Source organism: Aulonocara stuartgranti (assembly GCF_965226115.1).
Source record: "Aulonocara stuartgranti genome assembly, chromosome: 17".
Classification (NCBI taxonomy): Eukaryota; Metazoa; Chordata; class Actinopteri; order Cichliformes; family Cichlidae; genus Aulonocara; species Aulonocara stuartgranti.
Genome location: NC_138953.1, coordinates 24,843,567 through 24,856,262, shown reverse-complemented (window position 1 = coordinate 24,856,262; position 12,696 = coordinate 24,843,567). Strand labels below are relative to the sequence as shown.

Below are 12,696 nucleotides of genomic sequence, written 5' to 3'. Positions count from 1 at the left end.
CCACACATGTGCAATAACACTAAGTGCAATAATCTTTTCTGGCATCGTTGTATTTTTACTCAGTTGTATATAGCATTCGTATTCTATTTTTATCTTATTGTATATTTTTATTCTATTTTATTCTACTGTATATAGTATATTATTTTATTCTATTCTGTACAGCTGTGTACTGTATTTATTCTTATTGTATTCTAATTTTTGCGTCATAACTTTTGCACTGTCCACTTCCTGCTGTGACAAAACAAATTTCCCACGTGTGGGACTAATAAAGGTTATCTTATCTTATCTTATCTTATCTTATCTTATCTTATCTTATCTTATTTCATTAATGCAAGACAAAAATATTTCCCTTTATTTACCCAGTCCTTAATAAGTGTACTTCTGAGTGCTCACATTTTAACAATGTCCAGTCCGGAGGCTGTCTGTTGGCTCCAAGGTTACAGCTGTTTGCTGGCTCTGATGTCTTGGGGGAAACTTTTTATATATAATAGTGCTGCTAAGTAAGTGTGTTTTGTTTTACTGATCAAACAGGATCAAATAGCACTTGAGGTTTGGCTACTTGGAGATTTAGACTTTTCTATATTGACAGTGTTCCACCTACACCTACAACTGAGCATTAACAAGCCTGTAGTGGTTCAAAGTGTAAACATATGTTTAATTTATTTCTATAATCAAAGCAGCAAGTCTTGTTTCATCAGCTTATGTTCTCCTTTTAACGCAATCACACCAGAGCCACAGATGGGCTACACTAGGCACGCCTGTTGCATATATAATCCAATCACATATTCATGTTTTTCTAGCATACAGACTGTACTTTTAGTTTAGTTTTCACTGTTATTTTTTCTTTGTTGTTTTTTTTCCAGCTTTGTAAATTGGCAAAAATGCAATACCATTGTTAGATGTCATGCGATTTAGCGTGATGACAAAGAGAAATCTCAGGCAGTGTAATTAGCAGGCAAGGCATACCAGGTTATTTAAATTTTTTTTATACTCCTCTCTGGCATCTGTAGCAGCATGATTATCAAATGTTTTCATGTCAAGAGAGAGAAATGTTGACTGACGGGCCCGGCCTGGCTGGAGCACCAGATCATACAATAACTGACAGCAGAGACCCATCCTTTCTCCTTTACACAAAAAAGGAAAGAAAACAAAGCAAACAAAACATTTAATTATTCTTCCACAGCATCAACAGACACAGGCGGAGTAGAATGGATGTGCGGCAGTCAGCCTGACGGGGCCATTTTTGAGTGTCAAAAGAGACGAAACATAAACACTAACACCACAGAGTGAAAAAAGCCTTGATAGGAATGCAAAGATTAATTGAATATGCTAATTTGCTTTTTAGATACCCGTTTATAATTATGAAAATCCATTAAAATCATACACATAATAATATCCAGCAGCAGCTGAGTGCAGTGACCTTCACTGCTCGAGATATCTGTTTTCAGCCTTAATTGATAAATACTTTAGTGAGAGCTACAATTGTGTGTCTGTTCATTAACACTAAAAAATCCTGTTTTTTTTTTATTTATTTCACAGTAACCTCCATTCTACTTGTAAAAGGCACCAAAAGCCTGGATTATCCTATAATACAGGATAATCTATGGCCGTTGTAGATATCTTTGCGTACCCACATTGCATGTTGGCAAAATTGTGCTTTTTACCTCACTATCCATAACAAGAACATCACCACAAACAAAAACATTGTGTCCTAGTTTGCATAATTAATCTTACTGGAGAAGAGAGAGGAGGTGTAAACTCCAGATGCCACTCTAAACAGAAAACAAGGCATCAGTATGCAAACAGCTGAAAAAAACGGGGTGTACCAGACAGAGTCATACGGCGGTCCCATTACATCCCATAAAAATACAAGTGCCCCCGTGCAAAGGTTTTGGCAAGATAGAAGTGTATTCATCTTTTCACTGCTTGCTAACAGCCTCATTGCTGCACGTCTGCCAGATTCTTTGAGCCAAATTCAAGTGGGCCTCGAAGCTGGTTGTTCTCAAGGCTGCCAGTCTAGTGGGAAGGAAACGACCAACTTCAGAGAAACAATCGAACCTGCTCCATCCATCCTTCAAACTGCACAGAGAGCTTGATTTGGAGAATGGCAAAGCCTCCTGTTTCTCAGGAGTAATATCTCCATACAGGATATTGGCTTTGTGTCCCTTCAGCTAAACAAAGAAGTAGGCATTGTTCCTTAAGCATTTGTCCGTCCGGTTTCTTATTAAATAGATGTTCAGATCTAAACACTAATATGAGCCTAGATTTAATATGGTGTGATTGTGTGTGTGTGTTTTTATGAGACTGCTGCTCCTATTGCATAGGGGTATTGAAGTATTCTCTTGTGTTGCACTGAGAAATATTTAATGTGTTGTCCAGAGTAACCAGATAAATGTGCAGTGGGATGGCCAGCTCTTGATCTCAACTACAGAGGTTTGAATCTCAGAAGACCTGGATGTAGTAGTCATGCAAAATAATTCGGTGATTATGCCTCTTGCCTGGCATTGTACTGTACTTTGAACTCCCCTACTATATTGACACCAGATAGTCTTAACTGTTAATAATGAAAGCCATGTGTATGTTTTACCAAGAAAAATGTTGTTTCCCTTTAAATAGATTAATTGCCCTTCTTAACAAATCCATAATGACTAAGTGAAAATGAGGCTTTACAAAGATCTGCAAATATATTTAAATGGAAAAAGTCCTCATTTGTGGAAGTATTTACCTCTTTTGCAGTGGGTTTCCTAGTTATAATCATGTGCGCTGCACTGTGTGTGCTTTAATTAGCCTTAATGTTTCTGGAACCTGTGCCAAATTTCATGGAATGTGCACATAAGAGCAGGTAGATAGAAGCCACTTTTGAGTAAAAGGCTTATTAAAGCCTACTTTGATTTTGTCAAATTACTTTTAGGGACTCTGGTCAATCATCTGAAGAGACAAAGATGTAATTCTCTGGACAGAACTCCAAGCTCTGTGTCTAGCCTACATCAGGCACTGTTCATCTGGCTAATACCATCCCTGCTGGGAAGCATAAGTGTGGAAGACAACTAGGAAGGATCACTGCAGTCAAAATAGAAACACCCTTGAAGAAAAGGCCAGACTTATCCACAGTGTGTAAAGTCTCAGCTTAGGGCAAGATGCCTTTCTTCTCAACAATGTAGCTGGAAGACAAGTCTCTGTCCTTGAGTAGCCCCATAAAAAGCCCAGAGTTAAACCCCACAGGACATCTGTGGAGAGGCCTGAAGAATCGCAGTTGACATACGGTTTATATCCAATCTGATGGAGCTTGAGAGGGTCTGCTGGGAAGAATTCGAGAAAGTTCCTCTGAGCTGTAATTGCTGCCAGGGTCTGAATGTTTGAAGTTTTACATTATTAACAGAATAATTATTTTTAATAATAATTATTTTTCGTGTGTAAATTTCAACATTTTTAATACGTCTTGAAAAATGTAAGGCGGCATATTTTCATTTGGCCATTGTAGTTATCAAGTCTACACTGGCAAAAATGATGAAAATATATATTGACATTTTTAAATGGAACACACTGACCACAGTTTAGCAGAAAGTGGAGTACTCAGAATACTTTATGAATCAAATGCATTGTTGTATGGGTTGGTAGTGTTGGTAGGTATGAAGGCTTGAAAAGATTCATTCTATTTCTGCAAAAAAAAAAATGCAGGTTTCCTAAATTGAGGAACACAAGAAACACATTTTAATTCCAATATTCATCTGTGCGGTTAGACTAGTCCTAAAAGTTTCTGGTTGGTTTATGTATTTATTTTAGTAGCTATGAAAACTAGCTTACATCCAGTGGGCCTGTATTGCTCGCTCACTTTGAGGAATAGCATTGTTAAATTACTCGAGTTAGATTAAAGGTATTTAACTTAAGAGGTCTGTCTCTTTATTTAGGATATTTGGATGGTTTCAGGTCATCCTTGGTTCAGTTTTACATTATTCTGTGGTCTAGAATACACTCGTAAATATACACTCATCACCCAATTCATTAAAACCAGGTCAGACTCCGGCTTGACATCAAAACTGCTTTACTTTTTGGTGCTTAAATTCAACTAGGTCCTGGAAACTATGCTTAGTGATTCTGGTCCATATAGATATGATAGCATCATACAGTTGTTGCGGATTTACATCCATGGTACAGATCTGTGGAAGCCATTTACCTACACTGAACTCATTGTCATGTTCAAGAAACCATGTTGATATTATTTGAGTTTAGTGACATGGTTTGTTATCAAGCAGGAAACAACCATCAGGAAATGGTTATACAGTGGTCATCAAGGGATAGACATGGTCCACCATTACACATATCAATCAGTTGATTGGTGGTGTGATGGTGTGGAGCCATGCTTTCATGTTGTTTCTAACAAAGTATGAACCTACCATCCGAATGTTGCAATAAAAAAAAAAGCTGTCAGGGGCTGGGTCTGTAACGCAGCATTTTGGGCTTGTTTTGTATTTTGTACTGTCTTATGTTAGAAGTTCTTGTGGTATTATTTAGTTACGGTTTAGTTGAGTTTTATTCTAGGTTTTGTCTCATCCATGTCTCTGTGATTTATGAGTCTTTTCCTGTCCTCTGTATAGTCTGTCTTGTCCTCTGTGTTTTACTTTCTGTTATGCCAGTGCTTTAGTCTCTACATGTGTTCCATGTCTCCTCAGGTATTTCATGTCTCTATGTCAAGCTTGTGTTGTCATGTCTACGTTCAATGCCGTTTCCTGTTTTATTGTGAAAGGCCCTGTCCTGTGTGCAGTGGGTCTCGTTTTGCTTCCCCTTGTCTTGTTAGGTCTGATTTTTCCCAGCTGTATTCCCACCTGTTCCCCATCCTCTCATTAGCCTTCTGTGTATTTAAGTCCTTTATTCGGTGTTGGTTTGTCTGGTTGCATGTTTCTGTGAGTTTTGGCTCTCCTCAAGCGCCTGTTCACGTTCATTTTCTGTGTATGTCATGTTTTAGTTTTGGCCAGTTTAGGTTTCAGGTTAGTTTTTCTTCAGTTTGCCTTGCCTTATTTTTTTGTTTTGACATCAGCTCAAATAAACGGCTCACTTTCTGTTATACTTTGTTTTTCTCCCGTGTCTGCATTTTTGGTCCACACCTCAAACACACCAGCGATCCCCACCGTGACAAAAGCCTCAATTTCAGCTGACAGAAGTGGCACCCAATGTGGTCTTCTGCTGCTGTAGACTATCTGTTTCAAAGTCCAGGATGTTGTGCTTTGAGAGATCGTCTTCTGCATACCTTGGCTTGCTCATTTGAGCTGCTTTTGCTCTCTTATCAGCTTCCTATGTAGTCTCCATCAGTCTAGTCATGGATCAACAAGGCATTTTCACCCAGAGAAATGTGCGCCCACTGGATATTTTCCTGTTTTTCTGTAAACTCCAGATCCAGCTGTGTGGGGAAAACCCCAGGAAATTAGCATAAATTTGCTTGAAAATGTCAGCACTGGTCTCCAGTTCTAATAACACTGATGTTTACTGAAACTGACACCAACATGAGCAATTTCTGAAGAATACCATCGATATACTCTAAATAGGCTTCTACACTCTTCGGACAGCATTGTTTTTTGCCAATGTTGAGGACATACGTAACATCAAGACACTGACACTTTGACACAAGGCTTTGGCCCACAGACAAGCAGTGAAACTGCCATGATAAAAATGTTTGAACTCCCCTCCCGCAGACTCCCAGGATGGGTGTTTGCTGTGGATATTAGTGTGGCGGCAGGACAACATGAGATGGGTCCTTTGAATAGAGAGCACAGAGTGAAAGTTGGGATAGCTGCATGGTGCAATAGCTTTGAAAGCTGTGAAATAGACTAAAACACACAGATCTGAAGTTTAGGATTTTTTTCCCCTTTAGGATAATGAAACATGAAAGGTCCCATCATGCCAAATTTGTTTTAGCTTCAAGAGGGCTGCCATTACTCGCTGTACTTTAGAAACTCGGCCAATCATTTTGGTGACGTGTATCAAGTCTTCTTGAGTCATAGCTTGTCTGCTACATTTGTTTACTTCTGTTGTATCAGTTTCTTTTGTGGTAATGATTATAACTGCAGTTGTCTATGTTGATTATTAGGACATTGACTTGATAGGATATGATTTAAGTGATATTAATTACGCATTCTTTGTTAACATTTGGCAGCAGAACCCTCAGGCACATTACTCACTGTAAAAGGCCTATTCTTGACCTCTCCACTATAAAAAATAGACATTTCTTTAGGCCCTCTCCACTTAGATTACTGGATGCTAATGCCAGTGAGGCTGACTGGTTTCCCCAGGCATTTGAAGTCTATTTTGGGACCAAGTATCCCAGTGGGTACATGGTGAGGTGTTTTTCAAGCCCACATGTCTGTTACACATTCATGAAACACCTTTTCAGTAAAAGCACAGAGTTGGCTTTCAAAGCCCTCCTGCTGTCTACTGGTAAATATCAGCTGCTAATTAGTGGCTGATATGTACCAGTTACTTAACTCGGATATATTTGGCAGCTTGTTTTACATTCACAAAGCTTACTTCATTACATTCAACATAATCTCTCACAAGTTTCTGGAGGTGATAATATTCAACCTGTAGATTTGCTTTATTGGACATGTCTATTTCCAAATTGAAAAAAAAAAAGCCAAAGGAAGAAAATGCAAGAAATGCTGAAGGTGCTTCCACATTTTGCCACCAGACCAGGCTGTTATTTTTTTTCTACCAGTCCTGTTAATGGCATGGAGTTTTTACACCTTTGGATATGGTGCAATATTGCCACCCTTGTACAAAACGAATGTTTCCTTTAGGCAATGCTTCAACTTTCTTAAGGGTCGCTGCTCCCTGACTGAAAAAAAAAACAATCCCCAAGTTTCTCTTTAATAGCACCATCCTTGCAGGGCCAGTTAAGAAGCACTATGACGCCAGCGTACAGTACAGCTTTGATCTTGTATATTCTGGGCTTGTGGGGGTTCTGGAAAATGAAATTAAAAGGATTAAATTGAGACCACCTACATAACCAAGTGGCTGCATATCACATGGAAGTACCTCCTACAATCTCAAGTTATCCTCTTGTTTGACATACCGTGTTGGTTTTGCATGTTTGGCTGGATCAAACACAAGCACCTGTTGTATAAACATGTTCCTCTCATCTCTTTTTATTATAAGCCTCAAAGATCCAGTGACGAGTATCCAGTGTAGTCAGACTCTCATTTTTGAGAACTGTAGAGAAAGGTATGAATAGTTATGGTTTCTTTTTGTTACGATTTCTATTGCTTGTTTGTCCTTTGAACCTATTTAAGGGTACCAGCATGTGTTGTTTGCTACTGCTGCACTGCTACACAATGTGCCATCTGCTTCCTGTAAATGAGACCACCGATGCCTGTCACCAATTATTGTAAGATGTATTAACATTTTAAAACAGAGGTTTGAAGTTAAGATACAAATCAGTTTCACAACATTTGAAAAAAAAAAAATGATTGAAACCCAAGCTAATTGAGTTCAAAATTAGGGTAAACCCAATTATTTCTTATGGAACTGAAGGACAAAATGAGAATTGGGATGAAAAAAAAAAATACATTTATTTTAGAATGGAAACTGCTGTAGGAGGAAATTAGAGGTATTATAATAATAATTTAAAAGCATCGTATTCAGGATACGCTCTGGTCTAATCTGCTAAAAATGAAAGTTTACAAGCCATGTTTACTAAATTTTGTTGAGTCATCTGCAGCTGTTATGTCTTTCTGTTAATTTAAATATAAATACTGTTTGACAAAAAGGTGTGTATGTTATGTTTATACATATATTACATTTAGTGAAAGAGGAAAAAGCTTGTCTTTGTCCTACAGTGTGGTTAGGATGGATTTGAAAGCATGTATTTTAATTTCCTCGTATTGCCTGACATAACATACCACCTCTAAGCTTATTCACTGAAGTTAATAGTGGACACTGAAAGATTTAACAGTATGAACTACATTAATTAGCGGCTACTAGCAATTAACCACCATAAAACCTCCGCCTTCGGGCACAAGTAGTATTTATTTAAAACTATCTAATAGTCTGTGGCTAATACTGGACATCTTTATTAAAAAAATCCTGCAGTGACCCACTAATTTAATTTTCAGGGAAGCCTCAGTTGTATGCCTTCATTTGGCCCATTTCATTACATTTAAAAAAATACTGGTGGGATTACCCAAGCCATTTAAAAAACATTGGTTTTACTCTTACCCTGTATTTGTCAGCACAGATTACATATCTCCTGTTAGTGCAGATTTTTGTTTTATAATGACACTGTGAAATTTGTTTTTCAGTGAGCTGGAAGTGGAAGACAGGAAGGAACGTCTTTGACTGAAGATACTGTAAGTGTCAGGCCAATAGGCTTTTCATCAGATCTGTCATTTCATAAATGGACAGGGCCTTTAGTGTACGCCCTTTACCCCATGCTATACACTCCCAAATTCCAATTTTCCACCAATTGTGTAGTTTATAAAAATGCCTTAATTATATTTACCAAAAATGACATCTTGCCCTCTGTTATTCTCTGATGCACGCACACAGTATCAATCAAATCAGTAAATCCAACAGGGAGCCAGAATGCTTGATGGCCTCTGGTCTCGTTTGAGATGCAGACATTGTCCTGTTGCCTCCTTTAATGAGATCTGGAGGCGTGCAATCTAATATTCACCAGTGAGGCTCCAACATGGCCCCTGAGCCTGTAGCCCAGAAAGCTGTGTGTTAATTCAATGAAGTGAAGTCAGCTGTGATCAGAAGGACCCGCGTGGCCATCCAGTCAGGTGGATGAGCGCCACTGGCTTTTGTGTTTTCTGTTTATTCGTTATTTAGTAGGCCGGACTTTTACTTGAATGTTTGGATAAATATTTCAAGCAATTCAATCAAGCAGAACTGCTTTGGGATTGAATCTTAGAAACCGACATACTGGGGTCAACAAAGGTACATAAAGCCTGTCTATGAATAGCAAACATGAACAGTGCAGAGAGAATTGCTTATTGCACTTAAAATAACAACATAGTCTCCCAACAGTTTGAAAATAGTCACGACTTGTAATCGACTGGTTTGTGCCTCCAGACACTAGATTTTCAAGTGCTATTTTTTGCGGAGTGAATAGTTTTGCTGCTCCCAAGTTCAAGTCCTAAACATCACACATTTGTATTGTTTTTCAATATGTCAATAACTAAAAAAATACTTTACTTGGTGACATTTAAAATGACCTAGTTATGATTAGAATATAGAAACTCATTTGTTAGGTTTAAACAGAAAATACTTTTTTAGGTTTAGGCAATAACACTTTTGTGTCTCTCTGCTCGGTCTGTACTGAATATCTGCTGCAGACCTGAAATGTGCTTTCTTATGAAATACACTACTTCAAAAGTTGTGGTGCCAAATTATCTCTATAAACACAAAGAAATAGTGAGTTTTTTTTGTAACTACTTCATGTTGCTATGACAGCAGGCCAAAAACTGAAGTTTATCTTCCCTTCAGGCAGTGAGATTAATTACACAAATGCCAACATACTATATGGATACCATATGGAAAAAAGTATTGGGTCACACCTTTTAATCTCTCAGTTTCAGTTTTTTCAGCCACCTTACCTCAGGTGTGTAAAATCGAGCAGATAGCCTTGCAGTGTGTCTTTACACATATCTGTGAAAGAATGGGTCACTTTAAAGAGTGCATCAGGTGACTGGGTGACATTTCTTCCAATCTAATGATATTTCCTCTGTTTTTATTTTGTTAGTTTTCCAAGTTGGCAAAATCATTGTACCGTATTTATGGGACCATAAGGCACACGGTATTATAAGGCGCACTGTCGACAAACGGGTCTGTGTTCATACATAAGGCGCACCGCATTATAAAGCGCATTTAACGAAACAAATCAGTCAGAAAAGTCAAACTTTACTCAACTCATTCCGCTTGCTTCCTCCACTTCCATACCATTAATTCATTAATGTTGAATTCTCTGGTAGCTGCTCTATAAACGCAGGAACAACAGTATATGTTATTCCAGTGTTTTTCTACTTTTTGCTATGTAACTTTGCACTGTCCACTTTCTGCTGTAACAAATTTCCCACGTGTGAGACTAATAAAGGTTATCTTATCTTACATTAATGACTAACCTCATATTGTGGCTGGACTATCTCAGTTGTTCTTTCCTACTGAAGTTTGGTCCGTTTACAGCAATTTTCCGGGCGATTGCATTTGTCAAAAAAAGTGGAAAAAGGTTAGCGTTCATTCTCCAGGTTCAGTTTTATGCTTTGGTATGCTAACATAGCGGTGTCACTAGCGATCACTAGCACAGCATTATTTACCATCTAGCCCAACTTCAGTAATCCTACAAACATCACTATTGTGTAGCTTTCTCTCTACATTCATGTTGGAAGTGATAGCAGAGCTGTACGTTTTGTTTTTTTCCAGAAATCTCTCAGTCAGAACATGATATACCATGTTAAGGTAACTAGCAAAACCAGCGAGCTAACTATCTACTAACTTCCTGCTAACTTCTAACTCCGTTTAATTTAATAAATTCTGTTTTCATGGATGCCTGGATGTTTAACTTAATTGATACACCTGGTAAAGCAGCAACACTGATCATTTTATTAAAGATGAAAGAATTTACACAGTGTTTGTTTGGGACCTGACGTGGACGGAGTTTTGGACCCAGATTACTATGAGCCGCAAGGCTCCTGACTACGGTAGCCGTAACGCTCAGACAATTCATCAAGCGGTGCAGCTTCGTAGCTTAGCAAAGTCCTACTAAAACATTTTTTGACAGATTTTTTTGAGCGCTGTGTACCACATAAAATCATCTCGAGGTCAGTGTAGCAATGGGAATTGCATTTACCTGTGTGTTCCGCCCGGAGTCTTGAGAGTGTAACACCGGAAGGTGAGAAGCAGAGACTCCGGGCGGAACACACAGGTAAATGCAATTCCCATTGCTACAGTCAGTAAACACAGCCAGAATTCATAGATAAGGTGCACCAGATTATAAGACGCACTGCCGATTTTTGAGAAAATTAAAGGATGTTAAGTGCGCCTTATAGTGCGGAAAATACGGTAGTTAGAGTTCATTTGTTTTTGTTTTTATTTTAGTAAACTTCAATGTTTTTTCTCATCCAGTTTTAGTTTGTAGTTTAATTTTCCTCAACTGTAATAAGCCTGGTGTAAAACTCAGTAGCTGTGAAATTCCAAACATCAGCACAAAAACTGTGTGCTGGGAGCTTCATGGCTTGGGCTTCTATGGCAGCTCCTGTAGGTTTGATGTGTAGGTAGCCCAGTACACACTGTGTATGCCTCCAATTAGGAAAAGGCATGTGGTAATCTGTTCTAGTTCAAATTGTGTGGCTTTCATGAAGTGGAGGCTGGTCTCCTGCTGAGGCTGGAATAATCTGAATATAGTCAAGGATAGGGCTGTTCGATATAACAATATATATCAGATGACGATATAAAAACGTCTATCGTTTGTTTCGTGGTGTTGCAAAATAAACTGTTTACAGCAATATTTTTTCATCGTTTTGATGGTCACTGTAGTGGCTATATTAATTTTTTAAAGTTCTATGTTTCTCTTATATTTAATATAACCACACTACAGACGGACAAGCGCCTGTTTTTATGCGTTGTGGTTAGCAACAACGACGGTAACAATCACCATCGCATGTCCGCTTGTTTATGTACCACATAAACCTTTCACAATAAAGCTCAAGATCCTGTTGAGACTTTTCAAAATAAACTGAATCACGTGAAAGAGCAGATTATTTACAGATGAGAAGTAAAATAGAGCCGCCAGGTGCTAAAAAATAAACTTTAGACTCAAACCTTAGAACAGGCTTTTTCCCGCAGCACGCCGTGTAACAAATACTCACAAAGAAAACGGCGGCCGTTACAACTTATGTCTAAAAATGTATAGTTTCATGCATCGGTTAAAACACTCAACTCCAGGTACATGACGCACAGCTGGAAACACTTCACGCAAGTCAAGCTGCCCGAGATTCACAGAATTTACAGAAAATGTTACAGTTTTGTGATTTATATCGTTATCGGGACGATAGAATTCTTATATCGGGATATGAGATTTTGGTCATATCGCACAGCCCTAATCAAGGACATTCATAATTTGAGTGGTGAGGGTTTATTACTTTTTCTGCTATCTTCTCATACCTGTTAGTTGAGGACAGTAAACCTTGAGAGAGTACTACTGTATATTAATAGATAGTCCTGACTACTGTCTCTGATTTTGGCTTTTTGGTTTGAAGTCGGTCATCATTCCTGCTTTGTTGCTAGTAGCCACTCAAGATGTTACATTACCTCCACTATGAAAGCATCAGTTCTAACTGTAGCAAATTAAAAGGAGTGCTGTGCTCAGTATTGAGCTCAAAAGAAGTGTAAAACAGTTTATTTGGACTTGCTAAACATTAGTTAATACAGAATAATTCAGAATAATTCTCTTGAGTTTCTCTATACATAAGTGTACATTTGCAGATAGCACTAATTAGCACTGTGATTTGAAGCAGTGTAGCACCCACTCCTATCTGATGATGATGATAGTTCCTGCGTCTGTCCCAGCTGTCAACCATGATTGATGGACTGTGCACTTCCCACCTCCAGTTGCCGGTGTTCACTGCTGTTTACCTGATCTCATATCCAGAGATGTTTAAGCCGCCTCACATTAGCAAGCATATTAATCATCCTTCATGCCATATGATT

The 12,696-nt window shown here is 38.4% G+C and overlaps 1 protein-coding gene and 1 long non-coding RNA gene across 7 annotated transcripts in view; one reads left to right on the top strand and one right to left on the bottom strand.

Moving 5' to 3' along the window:
• The window catches only part of LOC309692211, a 37,871-nt gene extending 27,064 nt beyond the window's left edge, over window positions 1–10,807 (bottom strand). The window contains exon 1 of the long non-coding RNA XR_014272247.1: window positions 10,113–10,807. This is a non-coding gene — a long non-coding RNA (uncharacterized lncRNA). The remainder of the gene's footprint in view (window positions 1–10,112) is intronic.
• The window catches only part of syt1a (synaptotagmin Ia), a 233,323-nt gene that overhangs the window by 63,464 nt on the left and 157,163 nt on the right, over window positions 1–12,696 (top strand). For 5 of the 6 annotated variants that reach the window (XM_082510479.1, XM_082510484.1, XM_082510475.1 and 2 more), the window contains exon 2: window positions 8,289–8,336. The gene's annotated coding sequence lies outside the window, so the exon portion shown is untranslated. Of the gene's footprint in view, window positions 1–7,081; window positions 7,213–8,288; window positions 8,337–12,696 lie in introns of those variants that run through there. The other variant, XM_082510480.1, reaches the window with a different exon arrangement.